A 15,504-nucleotide genomic window follows, 5' to 3' on the forward strand; every position below is an offset into this window, starting at 1 on the left:
CTGCAAAACCAGGACTGAATTATGGAAGTTCCAATATCTTTTATTTTAAGTGTCTGCTTCCATCCATCTCAAAAAGTGTGAAATATCCAATAATTTTCCTGATCAAATTAGTCTAGGTCTAGAGAGTGTGTAAAAGTCATATGAGACTAGCACACTTAGCTGCTTTTAGGCTATGCTATTCTTAGCTATTTCTGTAAACTATTATTCCCCGGTTTGTAGTTAATAAACCAAAAAGATAATTTTCAATCTAGATTGAAAAATATGTTGAGGGCTAGAAAGATGGTTTGGCTTAGTCATTAAGGCACTTGCCTGGGAAGCCTAAGGACCCAGGTAAGCCAGATGCACAAGGTGGTACATTCATTTGGAGTTTGTCAGTGGCTGGAGGCCCTGGTGTGCCCATTATCTACCTATCTCCTTTTTTTCTCTTTCTCTCTCAAATAAATAATTTTTTAAAAAAAATGGATTGAAATTTGTCCCTGAGTATAAATTGGGCATGTTCAATGCTAAGAACATGTAGTGGTATTTGCATCTATAATCTACTTCATTTTCCTGTTTGTACTGGGTTTTCTGGGTATTTCTACAACTTTAATTGTTATTTTTTCTTTTATATTTTTACCATGGCACTGAAACTCAGTAAACCTGTTAAGGCAACTATACAATGTGATGCAAAAGATACAGTTAACATATTGCCATGGAAACCAGGAAATAGAAACAGCACTCTAATCATTCATTTAACTATAGCTGTGTGTGTGTGTGTGTGTGTGTGTGTGTGTGTGTGTGTGTGTGCGCGCGCGCGCGCATGTGTGTGTGTACATGTATGTAAATTTATTTACTCACCTTTAACTAAAAGCTATTACCAAACAAAACTATCCCATTGATTTCTCTGTTACAGGCCTAGTACCCTCTTATACATAAGTATATTTCTATGAACTGCCTTAGTCTTGGGGTTATATCACGTAGTATGAGGGAAGTGTACTAGCTGTCTGTTTAAAAGGATTTGCCAGGCTCAGGCATCTCAGCATAGCGTGGGCCTCAGAATGGTATTTGAGAACAGAATTCTAACTGCCTCTTTTAACTCCAGCTTGGGTGACCCTCTTAGGAACTCTTCCATCTGTAAAGTGGTTCACTTCAAAAATGTAATGGGAATTTTCCTTTTCCATAAAATTGGTGAATGGTGAGATAACTAGTTTTGAGGATTGAAATAGCCCTGTCTAGTGACTGGCACAACGTTCTTACTGTGTTTTTCTACTCATTCCTTAGTACATACCTGAAATACCCCGGTAACTAGTACTCTGTGGAGTGGTTGACAATAGCTAACAATTCCTCATCTCGTGCGTTGCCATTATTGAACAAGCCCTCATGAGAGCTGGAAAGAAGTCGAAACAGCAATGCTCTTCCTTGGAGCCTATTCCCTTTCTTTGCTTATTGACTTGTGGGTAAATGTGAACTTGCATATGGGGAGCTGAAAAAACAATGCTCTAACAAATGAATTTTAATCAGCCCAGGAAGTCCCCAACCCCCTTAGAACACTTTTTAAGATTTCAATATGAGAACATTATACTTTTGCTCAGTTTTGCTTGCTTGTTGCTATTTATCTAGTGAATTAGCCTGTTTCTGGCTATGAGATAAAAGAAAAATAAAAAGCTAAACTGAAGCCTCCTCAGTCTGGTTAAACACCTGTGGCACTTTTTCCAGAAACCTGCTTTATTATAGCAGGAGATAATGGTTGTTGCTTAATGAAGTCACTGGGCCAAACCTTCCATCCACTCCTACCACCATGGCTGACAATGAGCCCCTTGTTCCCTAGATGCCCCAAAGTCTTTGCACTGCGTAGGTAGGTGCCAGGTCGCTACCCAAGGCGTGGGAGAGCCTGGGTGCCCCGCGGGTGCGCGGAAGTTGCACTGGACCTGGGAGACACTAGCTGGGCGTGCGTAACACTGGCTCCACGCGGGGTGACTGTGGCTGGGCGCGCGTGACTGGCTCCACGCGGGTGACACTGATTGGGCGCGGGTGACAGGGACTGGGCGCGGGCTAACACTGGCCGCGCGAGCACCAGGAGGGGGAGTCTCGATCACGGGTATCGGCCTCCCGCCAGGCAACCTTCGGACCGCGGGAGCCCGGGAGCCGCCAGCGCGCAGCCCATCAGGGCGAGCAAACTTCGCCACCTCGAAAGTTTCACCTTGTGGCGGGCGGTGGGGAGGGAGGGACGGGAGGGAAGGGAGGAAACGCGACCCCCGCGGGGCTAGGCGCGGCAGGAAGGGCGGGGGCCGGTGACAGTCCCCAGGTCAGCGCACGGGGCGGACGGACGGAGCGCGAGCGGGAAGGACGGATAGACACGTGCCGAGGCCCACGGGGCGCGCGCGGGTCCGGGCCGGGCGCTGCCTCTCCCGGCGGGGCGGAGCGCGCGCCGATGCCCGGCTGAGTCACGGGCCGGGCCGGGAGCGGGTGGGCGGAGGGGGAGGCGGGCGGGGCGCTCGGCTGGGCTCGGGCCGGGCCTCAGGTGACCCGGACAGCGTCTCCGCACGCACGCAGCGTGCCGAGCTGCGGGGTCGGGTGCGGGACGCGAGCCGGATGCGGGGCGACAGCTGACGGGTGGGGGGAGGCGCGGGGCGGGCGCGCGGGAGGTCCCAGCGCCGCGCCCGCCACTCGCTGCCGCCGCCGCCTCGCGGGCGCCGGGACTCCGCAGCGAGCCAGTCCAGCGGCGTGCGGACCCCGCAGCCCACCCACCCTCGCCGGCGGGCGCGTCGGCTTCCTTTGTTTCCCCCCGCGGGACCTGCTGCTGCTGCGCTCTGGAGGGCCGACCGAGGTGAGTGAGAGTTTCGGAGCTTCGCAAACTGAAAGGATGGGGTCGTTAGAGGCGCAAACTAGACCCGGGCACGTCGCTTTAGGAGACTGTTTCTGAAGGCCACCTGTGTAACTCCGGGGGGTGCGGGGCAGGTGGGCGCCGAGGGTCATGCACTGGGTAGGACTTCAGTGCCCCTGCAAGTTTCCCGGTCCTTTCGCCCGGCTGCAGGGTGACACAGCTGGCAAGGTTTGTGCCCGGACGTTTCCTTGTACTGCCCTGCTTTATCCATCTGCACGATGTGGGGGTCTCTCCAAAGGCAGGTGTTTGTGGGATGGTCTGAGTTCCTTATTTCTGGCAAACGTACAGGACGGCCGTGCGATCCATTATTGTCAGTCGTACCTTATCTCTTTGCTGGGGCTCTGTGGAGGTGAAATAGATTACAACCAGGTCAGGCAGTCTGGGTCGTACTGGTGCTGACCCAATTATTAAAACACCAATGAAAGTACAAGGCTGAATTTAAAGTGGGGTTTCCCATTTCTTATTACTTATTTTTAAATGTTTTTTTAAAGAGCTACTAGCTAATTTGGCATTTGGCAAGGGTTCCAGGGGCTCACGCATGAATAGTTGCCCAATAGATTATCCCTTATCACAGGCTTATGTTCAAAGTAGCCCTTGTGCAGAGTGAAATATTGTCAACTCTCTTAGGCAAAATAATCAGGAGTCTCTAATTGCCAAGCTAAAATGGACTATGAATATGAGGAGGTTGTAAAAGCCAACCTTGGAAAGAGTCTAGGCGGAATTTTAAGAAGCTGTTCAAATCCAGTAGCGTTGGGTGGAGGTTTGTACTGTCACTTCCATCAACCAGTCACACGCACATTGCCATGCAAATGGATTCGGGGAAACATTATTTTCCTTTACAGCTAAACTATTATAGCTGACTAATGGATTTTTTTCTTGCATAAAGATGATCTGAGAATTATGCATATCGTGTTTCTCTTTGCGACTGGGACATAAATTGTACTTTTATGGGAAAAGTGTGAATGATGCTTGGATTATTTGCAGGTGTATAGCTTTCCTTCCTAGCCGGAAGTGTGCTGGGCTTTGTTTTGAACGTGTAAACTTCCATAGTGGTACAGATATGAGGTGTTTGGTCCCTGTCCATGGTATGCTCCATGCTTATTTCTTTTGAACTGATTAGTAGCACAAGTGAAATGTACATTCTTCATAGGAAATTTTTATAGTACCAAAAATGATTCTGTTTGCCTATAAAATATAGCTAGCGTTTTAAAATTTGTGGTCAGTTTTCCAAACTCAAGAGTGCATTAGCCAATAGTTATTAAATTAACCGTATTTTGCTATAAACAAGATGGGATTTATGGCTTGTCGAGGATGATCAGCCAACTACTGCTTTTTCAGAGACGGCTTTGTTCTTGATCACTTGCAACAGGGGGTTTACATTAGAGATACATTACAGGCTTTCAGAAGCAAAGGACTGCTATCAGAATGATAAAAATAATCACAAGCAGTTAATATGAAAACTTCTAATAGTTTCATTATTTAAACCTACAATGAGAGGAAAATAATTTTCTAAACAGCAAAATTTCCCACAGTTTATAAATTCTTTCAAGGCCATTTAGCATATGCTCAACATTCTTTTTTGAATTTTTATTTAGAAAAATGTTTCAATGGGGGCTACCTTAAGAAAGATTTCTTAAAAATCAATTTCCATAGCTGTTGGTAAAAATAAAGAATTCAATTTCTCTTACAAATATTTGTAATGTAACCTCAAGTAAACTTTCTTTCCAGTGTGATGCTCTCAAAAGAAAGGGCTAACTCAGAAGGGCTGACACTTTGTTTATGTGGCTGTCCTAACGTCACCATCTGATGACACACCCATGATGAGGCACAGCTCTTCACACATTCAGATCACTTATAACCTCTGTTCCCTTTATCTTCTTCATTCTTTTTCCTTGGATTGGTCACAGCAACCCATGTGTCTTCATGTCATCACACCAGTTTCTTAATTTCTTCTTCTCTATCATTGTACTTAGTAATTGTCACCAGAACCATCCAAGCTTCTTTTCTCTGCCCCTAAGATGACCATTGGCCTACTGTGTGTGTTCCTGGGATACCTGGTGTCTTTAATTCCCATGTTCCCTTGGAGGGGGGGGGGAAATGCATGTAGAAACTAAAGAATTAGGAGATTAGTCTTCTTTACCTTGCTGGTCTATATTAAAGCTCATGTCTGATACAGGACAGAGTTTATGCAAGCTTTTCTTGGTGCATAATAGATTCTTACCTCTCAGTCATAAATCATAGATATGGTGACTGATGTCAGTTTGGAATCACTTTGGTTCTGAATTCTTAATAGACATCAATTTGCTGCTAAGCCCACATTTGCCTAACTAAAAATTAGCAAAGAACCAAACTTGATGCATCCTAGGATGATCTTAAGAGAATATCTAAAAGTAGGGAGGAGAAAGGAATGATGTGCCCTTGAAGAGTTGACAGTCGAGTTACACAAACAGATGTCAAGCGCACATGCACACACGCGCACGCACGCACACACACTCCACACACAACGTGGAATCAGAATCCACAGTGACTAAAGGAATATTACAAAGCTATTCAAAATCATCCCACTTGCTATTCAATAGTAGCATGCTTTTGAAAATTAAAAGACTGTAACCTAAAGACCTTAACATTTTTAAGCTTTGTCTACATATTTTATCTTTCTGATCTTGCAAGCAAATCACAGATGATGATTGTCTCAACTATTCCATGTTACAGATGAGGAGACCGGGCTTAAGCCTCTTCCCAGCTATCAGCACAGGTTCACTCTTGCAAAATGTGTCACTGAGGTACAGTTTAGAAATAAATGATGCATGTAAAATGTATAGTCCTTGGAGATCTCTGTCTGTGTCTCTCGCCCTCTGTGTGTGTTTCTCTCTCCATACTAAAATGAATAAGTAGATAAAAAGGCTTAATTTCTATGTGTGGGGTCTTCAGATCCTTTACTAGATTAAGAGCTGTGGGTAATTTTGTAATCTGCCTTTCCATCAGAAAACCCACTCTCAGATATCTATTCAACTGTGTTAAACTCTTTAACATATATATTCCCCTTGGGTTTTGTTTCAATAAAAACACCCAGTAAAATCTGACTACTTTGTTTTCCAGGGGACAAAATGAAGAAAGTGTTTTTATAAGCTGTAAAACATAATTGAGAGAAAAATCACACGTGTGGCATTTGGAGCAGGAGGTGTGGGCACTGGGAAATGAAGAACACTCAAATTTTGTAATCACATGCCCAGGCATGGGTGTTTTTTCTGTGATTGGATAAGTGTGTGCAAGTATGTTTATACAGATTATTCTGGATTTTAATTTGCTTTAAATTATTTAGCTATAGGACCCAGAGGAATTATGTTAAGACCTATGGGCCATATAACTTACACAATGAGCATGATGCTCTGGCAGTGGACTTCTACGATAACAAAGGAAGGCAGTTGTGAAGTGTGACTAGAAGACCACAGGTGCTTGTGAATGCCAGCCTCCTGTACTCTTCAGTGTGTGATTCAGTATTTAATCATTGATTCAGGGGAATATGTTGAGCATCTACTAGGCATAGTAGTAGCCTCCAGTGTTTCAGTAGAGAATAACACTCTCAAAAATGTCTGACCTCATGACCCTCTGTTCTATAGAGGGAGGAAGCCAAAAAAAAAAATACATAAGTAAAATGTGTTATGTATTTGGTGATGATAAGAAATGTAAGGAAGAATAAAGTGGTGAAAGAGAATCAAGATAGTCAAATATTAGAGTGATGAAGGTGATGGAAAATCCAGTAGTGAGAGCAGGGAAAACTTTACATCCAGGGTGGCATTCAAGCTCAAACCTGATGGGGCTGAGATGATGAGTACTACCAGGACCTTTCCTTCACACTGCCCATCTCATCTTGTTTTTGCTTTTTCTTCAACTGTTCTGTGTGTGCATGGCTATCCCTGGAGTCCTTGGTTGGGGAAGGGATATTCTAAACAAGGCCCACCATGGGTAGCTGTAGTCTCCAAGATGAGGTTACAGGGGTGACCCAGACTCTTGTGTTTAGGGGACATGGAAGAAGATTCATAGCATCTCCCTGCATTCATCTGGCCCATCCTTAATCAAGAGAGGGATTGGGATGACTTTTATTCTTACTTTTTTGCCCTGAGTCTGGCCCAGTAGACTTTGTGGAGAGTAATGCCCATGGCCACCATTGCTGATATCTTCCATCTGGAGCCAGCAAAGAAGGCAGGCACTGAGGGTGCCCAGCCTGTCTGCTGTACTCTTCCACCTTCCCTTCTCTCCTTTCTTGTTGCATTTGTGTAAAGAGAATGGCCTGGATTATCTCTTTTTTTCCCTTGCTTCATCTTCTAATACACATCTAAGTCCCATATGAATAATTGCGAACAGGTGCCTTAAATAAATAAAACTAACCATTTTGCCAGGGACTGACAAACTGATAGGAAGGCCCCTGGAGGGGACAATCGCTGCTTGGCATCATCAAAGTTGTGGCATAGGGCAACATGATGATATAGTCCAAATTTCAAAAGAAGCTAGATATCTTTCCACATTTTAAATGTTGACCCAGGGGCTGGGGAGATGGCTTAGTGGGTAAAGCACTTTCTGTGCAAGGAACTGAATTTGGATCTGCAAAATCCATGTGAACGCAGATGTGATAGCCTATATCTGTAATTCCAACACATCGAAGCCAAGACAGGGGGTGAAAGCAGGAACACCCCGTGACAGCTCACAGACGGGCTAGCCTGACACATGCAGTGGCGCAGCACAGAGACCCTGCCTCAAGCAAAATGGAAGGCAGGGCCTGAGGCCTGAGGCCTGAGGCCTGAGGTGTTCCTTCGACATCCACAAGCACACCATGGCATGTGCACACTTGCGCTCACACAAACGCACATACATGCACATTATGTACACACAGAGAGGTTTGTAAAGTGTTGGTTCAGCATCTTTAATCAACTTCACATTCAAGAGACAGAAAGTCTGCAGGCTGAATTTGGCCCTGACACCCCAGGTGGACTTAACTATGTATGGCTCAAGAACCATGGAATTCAGTAGCACACACAGCCAGAATTTCGGCAACTCCTGCAAAGCACTTTATTTTTCTAGAATTAAAAAAAAAAAAAAAAAAAAACTTTCCCCTCTGGAAAATTAATTCAAAAAGGAAAGGGTGTTTTATCATCACCTATTGGCACACACTTATTTTCCTAAACAGATCAGCCCACATGCACCAAAGCTGTGTGTATTTCTAAGCTATAAGGAATCATCTTGTTATTTTATGCTTGCATTGAAGCATCGTTCTCTGAAACCTGAGTCCATCCCAACTTTGCATGTAAACATATTTCCAAGTTCTTTCACTGAGCTCAATGCTCCTTTTGGAATATTGGCTCTTTATTTTGTATCTGACTAAATTTCCCTCTTTGTTATTCCTCTGCTACTGAAACTCACAATGTGCACTGCCCTGCTGACTTTGAGTGCCCTTTCAAAGCAATCAGATCAGTGTTGCAATCTATTTCTCCAAAGGAATAAAAGCTCACAGGTTATGTGTGAACTTGTTTGCTTTAATCATGAAACCTCAGTGAAGTGACCAGGCTAGTGGCCTTCAGGAAGGGCATTGTGTTAGAAAGGAAGGTTATGTACTGTATTTCTTCCTACCATTTTAAATGCAAGCATAATAATATAACACAGAACAGGGTACATATGAAGATCAGTGTCCTTTTCCTGTTTTGAAATGATCTTGTGTTCACTAATAGTTAGAAATTTGAGACAATACCTAGAATTTTGAAGTTGTGTGTTAAAAAAAAGAAAAAAGAAAAAGAATGGCTTGTGGATTCAAAAAGGATTCCAACTGTTGACCTTTAAATAAGGTAGTCTTCCAAACTCTGAGAGAGAGGTGGAGTAAAATCTGTGTAGAAAGGGTAGGTCGCCTCCTCTGGGGCTTAAGTGTGTGGGAAAGAAAAGGCCAGACAAGTTTTGTGTCCATAAGACAACTTAAACTGGCTTTAAAAATAGGTTTTTGCTTAGCTTGGGACCAGAGCATTTATACTCTTTAAGTTTTAAACCAAGGGGTCTTTTAAGGGAAATTTAATCCATATGTTTTTGATTCACTAAATCTTAAACCATTACCCATAAACTGTATGTCCCTCTAAGCTCTTTGATGTCTAAGAAATCTTTGAAACTATGTAAGACCCTTTCTTGTTCCACAAAAAAAGAGGAAGTTGGTTTTTGCTAAGGACCACTAAATAGCATCTTTTAAAAAACCTGAGTTAGGTGTAAAATCCTGTAACTATGACAAAATGCATGTTTGAATGACTACTAATACAATGTGGGAAATAGAAGAACTTTTAATGACCACTTACCATGGCATTCACTTGAAGTCTGTACTAACATGCTTCATCTTTCTGTTGTAATATATAAGGCCTAAATATTTTTTTTCCTCATGGCACATAGTAGGTACTCAGTAAGTACATTGTTGAATGATATTTTCTTCTGCCCAGAACCTTCCAGCTAATGCCAGTCTTTCTATTCAGTATCAATATCCATCTGTGATATTTTGGGATGAGATCTATTCTGAGTTGGTGACCTGTTTTAACAAATTCCAAAAATAAGCCATCTATCTAAATATATGGCATTTATTGAAATTCACTTTGTACCATGAAGCAACTGCCTTGCAAAGAGTGCTGAAAATAGGAAGGAATTTCTAGGCTAATTTGATTAAATATTCAGTTGTTACCATATGTTTTCCAAAAATTGATTTTTTTCCCCCTTTTTACTATTCCTGTCATCCTTCCTCCCACCTTGACATGCCTACTGATTAAAAACTATGCATAGAAAACAGAAGGTCATCATATATCAAAGCAAGATGAGCATGTTCAAACAGGCTTTAAATCATAATGCTATATATGGTGCCATACTGTACAAGGAGGGAGAGGCGGGCTCAAGAGTGGTATTGGGTTTTGCTCCAAATAGCATTGAGGACACATCTTTGAATGCCATTGTGTGTGGGGAGGTACCTTCTTACCGTAGTTAGATTTCTTACATGTGTGTGTTTGTGTGTGTTTGTGTGTGTTTGTGTGTGTGTGCATGTGTGTTTTCTGATAATTGTATGTGGTGATTTGATTCAAGTGTCCCCCATAAACTTTTGAATTCTTAATGCTTAGGTCCACAGCTGGTAGCAGTTTGGAAGTTGTATCCTCCTGGAGGTAGTTTATTGTTGGTGGCAGGCTGATGGTGGTTATGGCCAGCTTCCTCTTGCCAATGTTTGGCACACTCTCATATTGCTGTTGTCCTCTATCTGATATTGGCCATGAGATGGTGTTCATCCTCTGCTCATGACATCATTTCCCATCCATCATGGAGTTTCCCCTCCAGTCTATAAGCCAAAATAAATCCTTTCCTCACACAGGTGTTAGTCAGGTGTTTTCTATTGGAAATACAAAGCTGACTGCAGCAGTAAAATTGGTACCAGGAGTGGGGTTGTTGCTGATACAAAACTGATTGTATAGCTTTGCTGTTTTGGAACTTCTTTGCAGGAGGAATGTGGATTAATTTGAAATCTTGGCCTAAGAGATGCCTTGCAGTGCTCTAAGTACAGCTTTATGGACTATTCTGGTCAGAGTTGAAAGACCTAAATGCAGTAAGAACTATGGGTTATGAGGTTTGGCTTATGAGGGTGAGAAAAAGCTTACATGGCCAGGCTAGAAGCAGTTGCTGTGAGAGGCTTACTGTTATGCCCATGTCCTGAGAACTTATGTAGGATTTCATTGAGTAGAAATGAACTGGTATGAACAGAGGGCTATGACAAAGAAAAAAAATGAAATCTTTGTGCGCAAACTGTGCTCATTCATCTGCAATTATTTGAGAGATTAGAACCATTGAGATTGGGCCTGCTGACCTGCATTGGGACAACAGGAAGAATGCAAACTCTTGTGAAGGGGACTGAATGCTAAAGAAGAGTCCTGTTCTTCACAGTCTTCTTTATTCTCCCAGATTAACAAATTGATAGCCATCTAATATTATGGAGTATAATAAGTATAGGAAAGACAGGGTCATTGTATTTGCAACATACTTTGTACTTTGGGAATGGCCATGGGCAGTGTGAAGCAGGCTTGTTGAACTACTTGTGTGGAGAACCAATGGAGTCATGTGTAAGAACTGTGGGTTGCAGTGGAGACCCAATGGAGATTCCAGAACTATGGGATGAGTGCCAAGGAGAACTACTGGTACCAGATGAAATTTTATGGGACTGTGAATAGCCTAGCTGTTGGGGCAGAATTGGTACTGGAGAGAATCATCACTGGTTACAATTAACAGACTTGGAGACTTATCACTGATTAGAGTTGTCAGACTTGGAGCTACAGAGTTCGATGTTTAACCTATTTGTTTTAAATCTTGTCTTGGTTGAATATTTCCTTGCTATGCCCAGTGCCATCTTTTGAGGTGTGAATGTTTATTCAGTGACATTATGTTTTTATTATTTGTTTATATTATATTTTTGTATTATGGCTCAGTTAAAAGACCTTGGGCTATGGGGATGTTTGAACATCACTGGATTGATAAAAAACTATGGGAATTTTTAAAAGTCGGAATGAATTCATTGCATTTTATAGCATGTATGTTGGTAAGTTTATGGGGACAAGGGACAAAATGTGGTGGTTTGATTCAGGTGTTCCCCATAAACTTATGTGGTTTGAATGCTAGGTCCCTAACTGGTGGCAATTTTGGAATTGAAGCTTCCTCAAAGCAGTGTATTGTTGGGGGCAGGCTTACAGGTGTTATTACAGCCAGCTTCCCCTTTCCAGTGTTTAGAACACTCTCCTGATCCTGTGTCCACATGAGGCTAGGAAGCAGTGTCCACCCTCTGCTCATCCCACCATTTCCCTTATCCTCATGGAGCTTCCCCTCAAGTTTGCAAGCCAAAGTAAACCCTTTCTTCGCATAAGCTGCTCTTAGTTGGGTGTTTTATGCCAGCAATGCAAAGCTTACTGCAACAATGTACTTCCCATGTGGACTCAGCACCAATGTGTAGTTTTAAATGCACACAGAAAAACATAGCCACATAGGAGACAGACAGAAAAACATAGTAGTGAAATACAAGTGCTAAGAACTGTCTTGACACCATGTTTAGATGTCTAACTGCCCTCACAAAACCTTTCGACATCAAAAGTGTGTTGTATTATATGACATGTAGGGTGGCATAATTTGGTAGTTTCTTGTATTTTGTGAGGGTTTTAGACAAAGGTTAAAATTATGTTATTATGGTTTTGAGAAGTAGGTCCTCTTAGTTGACTCTAAAGGTTTGCTGAATACATACATCATCATTAAAGCTTGTTATGACATTTAGTTCCAGATAGCACTTTGTAAGAAGTAATTTATTTATATAGCATAGACCTGCCTAATTTTTGTTCCTGTGGTTGGCCCAAACCATTAATAATAATGATACAGCAATGTGGTTGTACACATTTTGTATTACAATGATTTTTAAGCTTTAAGCAAAAGGTCTTACGTCTTGATAAATAAACAAAAATGATTGTATATTTGGGGAAAGGATTTCAATTTAAGAAAAAATTCATGATAACTTCCAGCCATAGACACTGAAAATACAAAATAACCAAAAAGACCTGTAGTTTTTTGTTTGTTTGTTTGTTTGTTTTTCAGAGTAGGGTGTCACTCTAGCCCAGGCTGACCTGAAATTCACTAGGTAGTCTCAGGGTGGCATTGAACTCATGGCAGTCCTCCTACCTCTGCCTCCTAAGTGCTGGGATTAAAGGCATGTGCAACCATGCCCAGCTAACCTGGAGGTTTCGATGAGTGTTTGAATCAGTGAAGTGAGATAGGAGAATGAGTTAAAGGTATGGGTGCATTGTGAAGTCATAAAGAGTGTCCCCAGAGTAATGAGGCTATCTGCCTTCTTGATAGAAAAGAGACATATCAAAATAGGAAATCAGAAAAGCTCACGCAAAAAAAAAAAATTAAGTCACATGGTGAACAAAAACTAATATTCTCTTCTACTGTCACAAATGACTGAATTCTTACAGAAGGAAGACTTCACCTATGCTATTGTTTAAATATGGTTTGTACCAGCCTAAAAGTTCACAAACAGGGAACTAGTTCCTAGTGTGACGAATGGTATTGAGAGATGGTTTGAACCTTTAAGAGCCATATGTCAGTGGGAATTCCATAGTTCATTGAGAAGGCATTATATGACACTATGTAGTAGTTTTAATATAAAATGTCCTCTATAGACTCATGTGTTTGAATACTTAACAAACCAGCTGGTGTCACTTTTTGAGAAGGTTGTGCAATCTTTAAGAGGTGGAACCTTGCTGGAGGAAATATGTCACTGGGGGTAAGTCCTTAAATTATTATAACCCAAGCCTATTTGTTCTCTTTACTTCTCCCCTGCTGGTATGGAGATGTAACACAGGCTTTCGGTTCAGGTCTAGCATGCCTTACCCCATCATAATGAAATCTTCCCCTTGAAACTGTACGCTGAAATATGCCCTTTCCTTTCCTAAGCTACTGGCCGGGTCTTTTGTCCCATCAATGACGAAGTGACTGATATCACAGTCTTCCTGGCTTCTATCTTGAAATGTGAGCACTCAGTGTACCGTACACTCTTTCCTTTGCCATTTGTCACTCACCATGAGATCACTAGAAACGAGCTTGTAGTCTCCATGCCCATGAGCTTCCGTAACGATGAGCTAAGTAAGCCACTTCGCTAGAAAGTAGCTGCCTCAGATACCTGTGGTCACACAAGCTTGAAGAGTATAATGTGTTCAGGTATAACTTTGGCTCTAGTGAGGATAGCAGGCATGTGACACAGATGTGCAGAGCTTTTATTCTGTAAGCACCGTGTTCTAAGTACTCTGCAGTCTACTCTCATATGCTATATGAAGTTTCATCCTTTCATAGAATGTCATGGCATTACTAAAGAAAAACCACAAATTTGTAATTCTATACCATTTTCATGGCTTATATTTTCTTTCATATCTACTCATTATAATGTATAAATTATTGTTGTAACCAAAAGTTATGGCCCTAAAAACTAATCATTTTCCACTGACATATCATCTGTTTGAGGATGTGAATTAGCTTCCCTTGAGGCTATAACTTGAAGCCTTTCTTGACCTTGACTATAACAAAGTTCAACCAAGAGTGTGTACAAGAATAACACATTCATATATAATACACAAATGCAGACCACCAGGATCTAAGGAGTTGGGGAAAGCTTATGTTACTCCCCATCATTTTGGTCTTTCAAGAGTCAGAGGTAAACAACTGTCATCTGACACTGACATCGCCCTTGGGCATGAACTTCTTCTGCTCCACATGGAGGCAACACTGTCCAAGGGTTGGTCTCCTCACTGTCTAGTTAAGACACTCATAGCAAGAATCACATAAGCATGCTCATCTTGTGGCCCAGGATAGCTGTGAATTCAGCCCAACACAAAATTGTAAACTTTCTTAAAAGATGATCGTTTCTTTTGTAGCTCAGTTGTACAGTTTTCTAGCATGAATGTTGTATGGGGCAGCTTCATGTTACAATGACTAAAGGTTGGCCACAGTAAGCCCTAAGTTTGATTTTTGGATTAAAACATTACCTTTGTTATTGTTGTTGGTTTTTAATGGCTATCATATATTATGTTTAAAATTCTTTTGAATTCTAGAAAGAATCAGCCAAATCCGAGATTGTTGACAGAAAAATCATCTTCCTCCAAACGGAAATGAATATGTATTTTGGATTTTTCAAAATTTCCTTTTCTTTCTTGTCAAAATTAAGAGGTTTCTAATTTATTTCAGACTCACTAACACAAACTTGGATTGTCCCTTGAAATTTGTACATAAAGGCCCAGTAATTTTAAACATTCTTCTAGTCTTCAAAGAGTTCACAAAAATGTTCTTTAAATTACCAGAAAATACAGATAAAATACCAAACAGTTTCATTAATAATAATGAAATGTTGTAGCATTTGAATCTATGCCATAAGTTGATTAATTGCTTTCCAAATATTATTAAACTTTCTAAGTGAATAACTGTACTGGTATTCAGGATCAAGGATCTTTTAATTCCTATGTGGGTTTTAATTTTCACAGTCAGATGATCCTTACATATAATTCATTTCTTTTCTATCTTGAGACTGTTGGCTTCATTGAAAAAAGGGCAGAATATCTGTTTCAGTGTGTTTTCTTCTCCATGAAGATAATCCTTGCAGGTTTCAATAAAGCTACTTTTGAAATAAAAATAATCCAAGGCTGGCATTTCCTCTTAATAAAGGCCTGTAGATCTGATGAATTATGTAAACATTACAAGGGATTTTCTACCTCAAGTCTCTATATTGACTTTGTAGACACTGGATTGGAATGGACACTCTGAGTTAAGATGAGGATTCACGTAAGCACACCTTTGTGCATCTGGCTTTTGTAGGATCTGAAGAGAAATGAAACATGAATCCTTAAGCATTGCAGGAAAGTGCCTTAAATGCTAAGCCATCTCTCCAGCCCTCCTACACCAAATTTTATTCTGTCTTTAACCAGCTATTGCTTCAAGAAAGAAATAAAACATAGATATAAGATATGTTGATAGGATCTTGAATACAGTGACCAAAGGATTCAACCCTGTATCTCTCTCCTTTTAAAGAATTCATTTTTTAATACCATTCCTAGCATGCT

General features: G+C 41.4%; 1 protein-coding gene across 2 annotated transcripts in view; it reads left to right on the forward strand.

Moving 5' to 3' along the window:
• Window positions 1-2,709: 2,709 nt before the first annotated feature.
• Met (MET proto-oncogene, receptor tyrosine kinase) overlaps window positions 2,710-15,504 on the forward strand; it is a 124,690-nt gene continuing 111,895 nt past the window's right edge. Inside the window, exon 1 of one of the 2 annotated variants that reach the window (XM_045160175.1) lies at window positions 2,710-2,806. The gene's annotated coding sequence lies outside the window, so the exon portion shown is untranslated. The remainder of the gene's footprint in view (window positions 2,807-15,504) is intronic. The other variant, XM_045160174.1, reaches the window with a different exon arrangement.

The sequence above is a fragment of the Jaculus jaculus genome, chromosome 10, assembly GCF_020740685.1.
Source record: "Jaculus jaculus isolate mJacJac1 chromosome 10, mJacJac1.mat.Y.cur, whole genome shotgun sequence".
In the NCBI taxonomy this organism is placed as follows: domain Eukaryota; kingdom Metazoa; phylum Chordata; class Mammalia; order Rodentia; family Dipodidae; genus Jaculus; species Jaculus jaculus.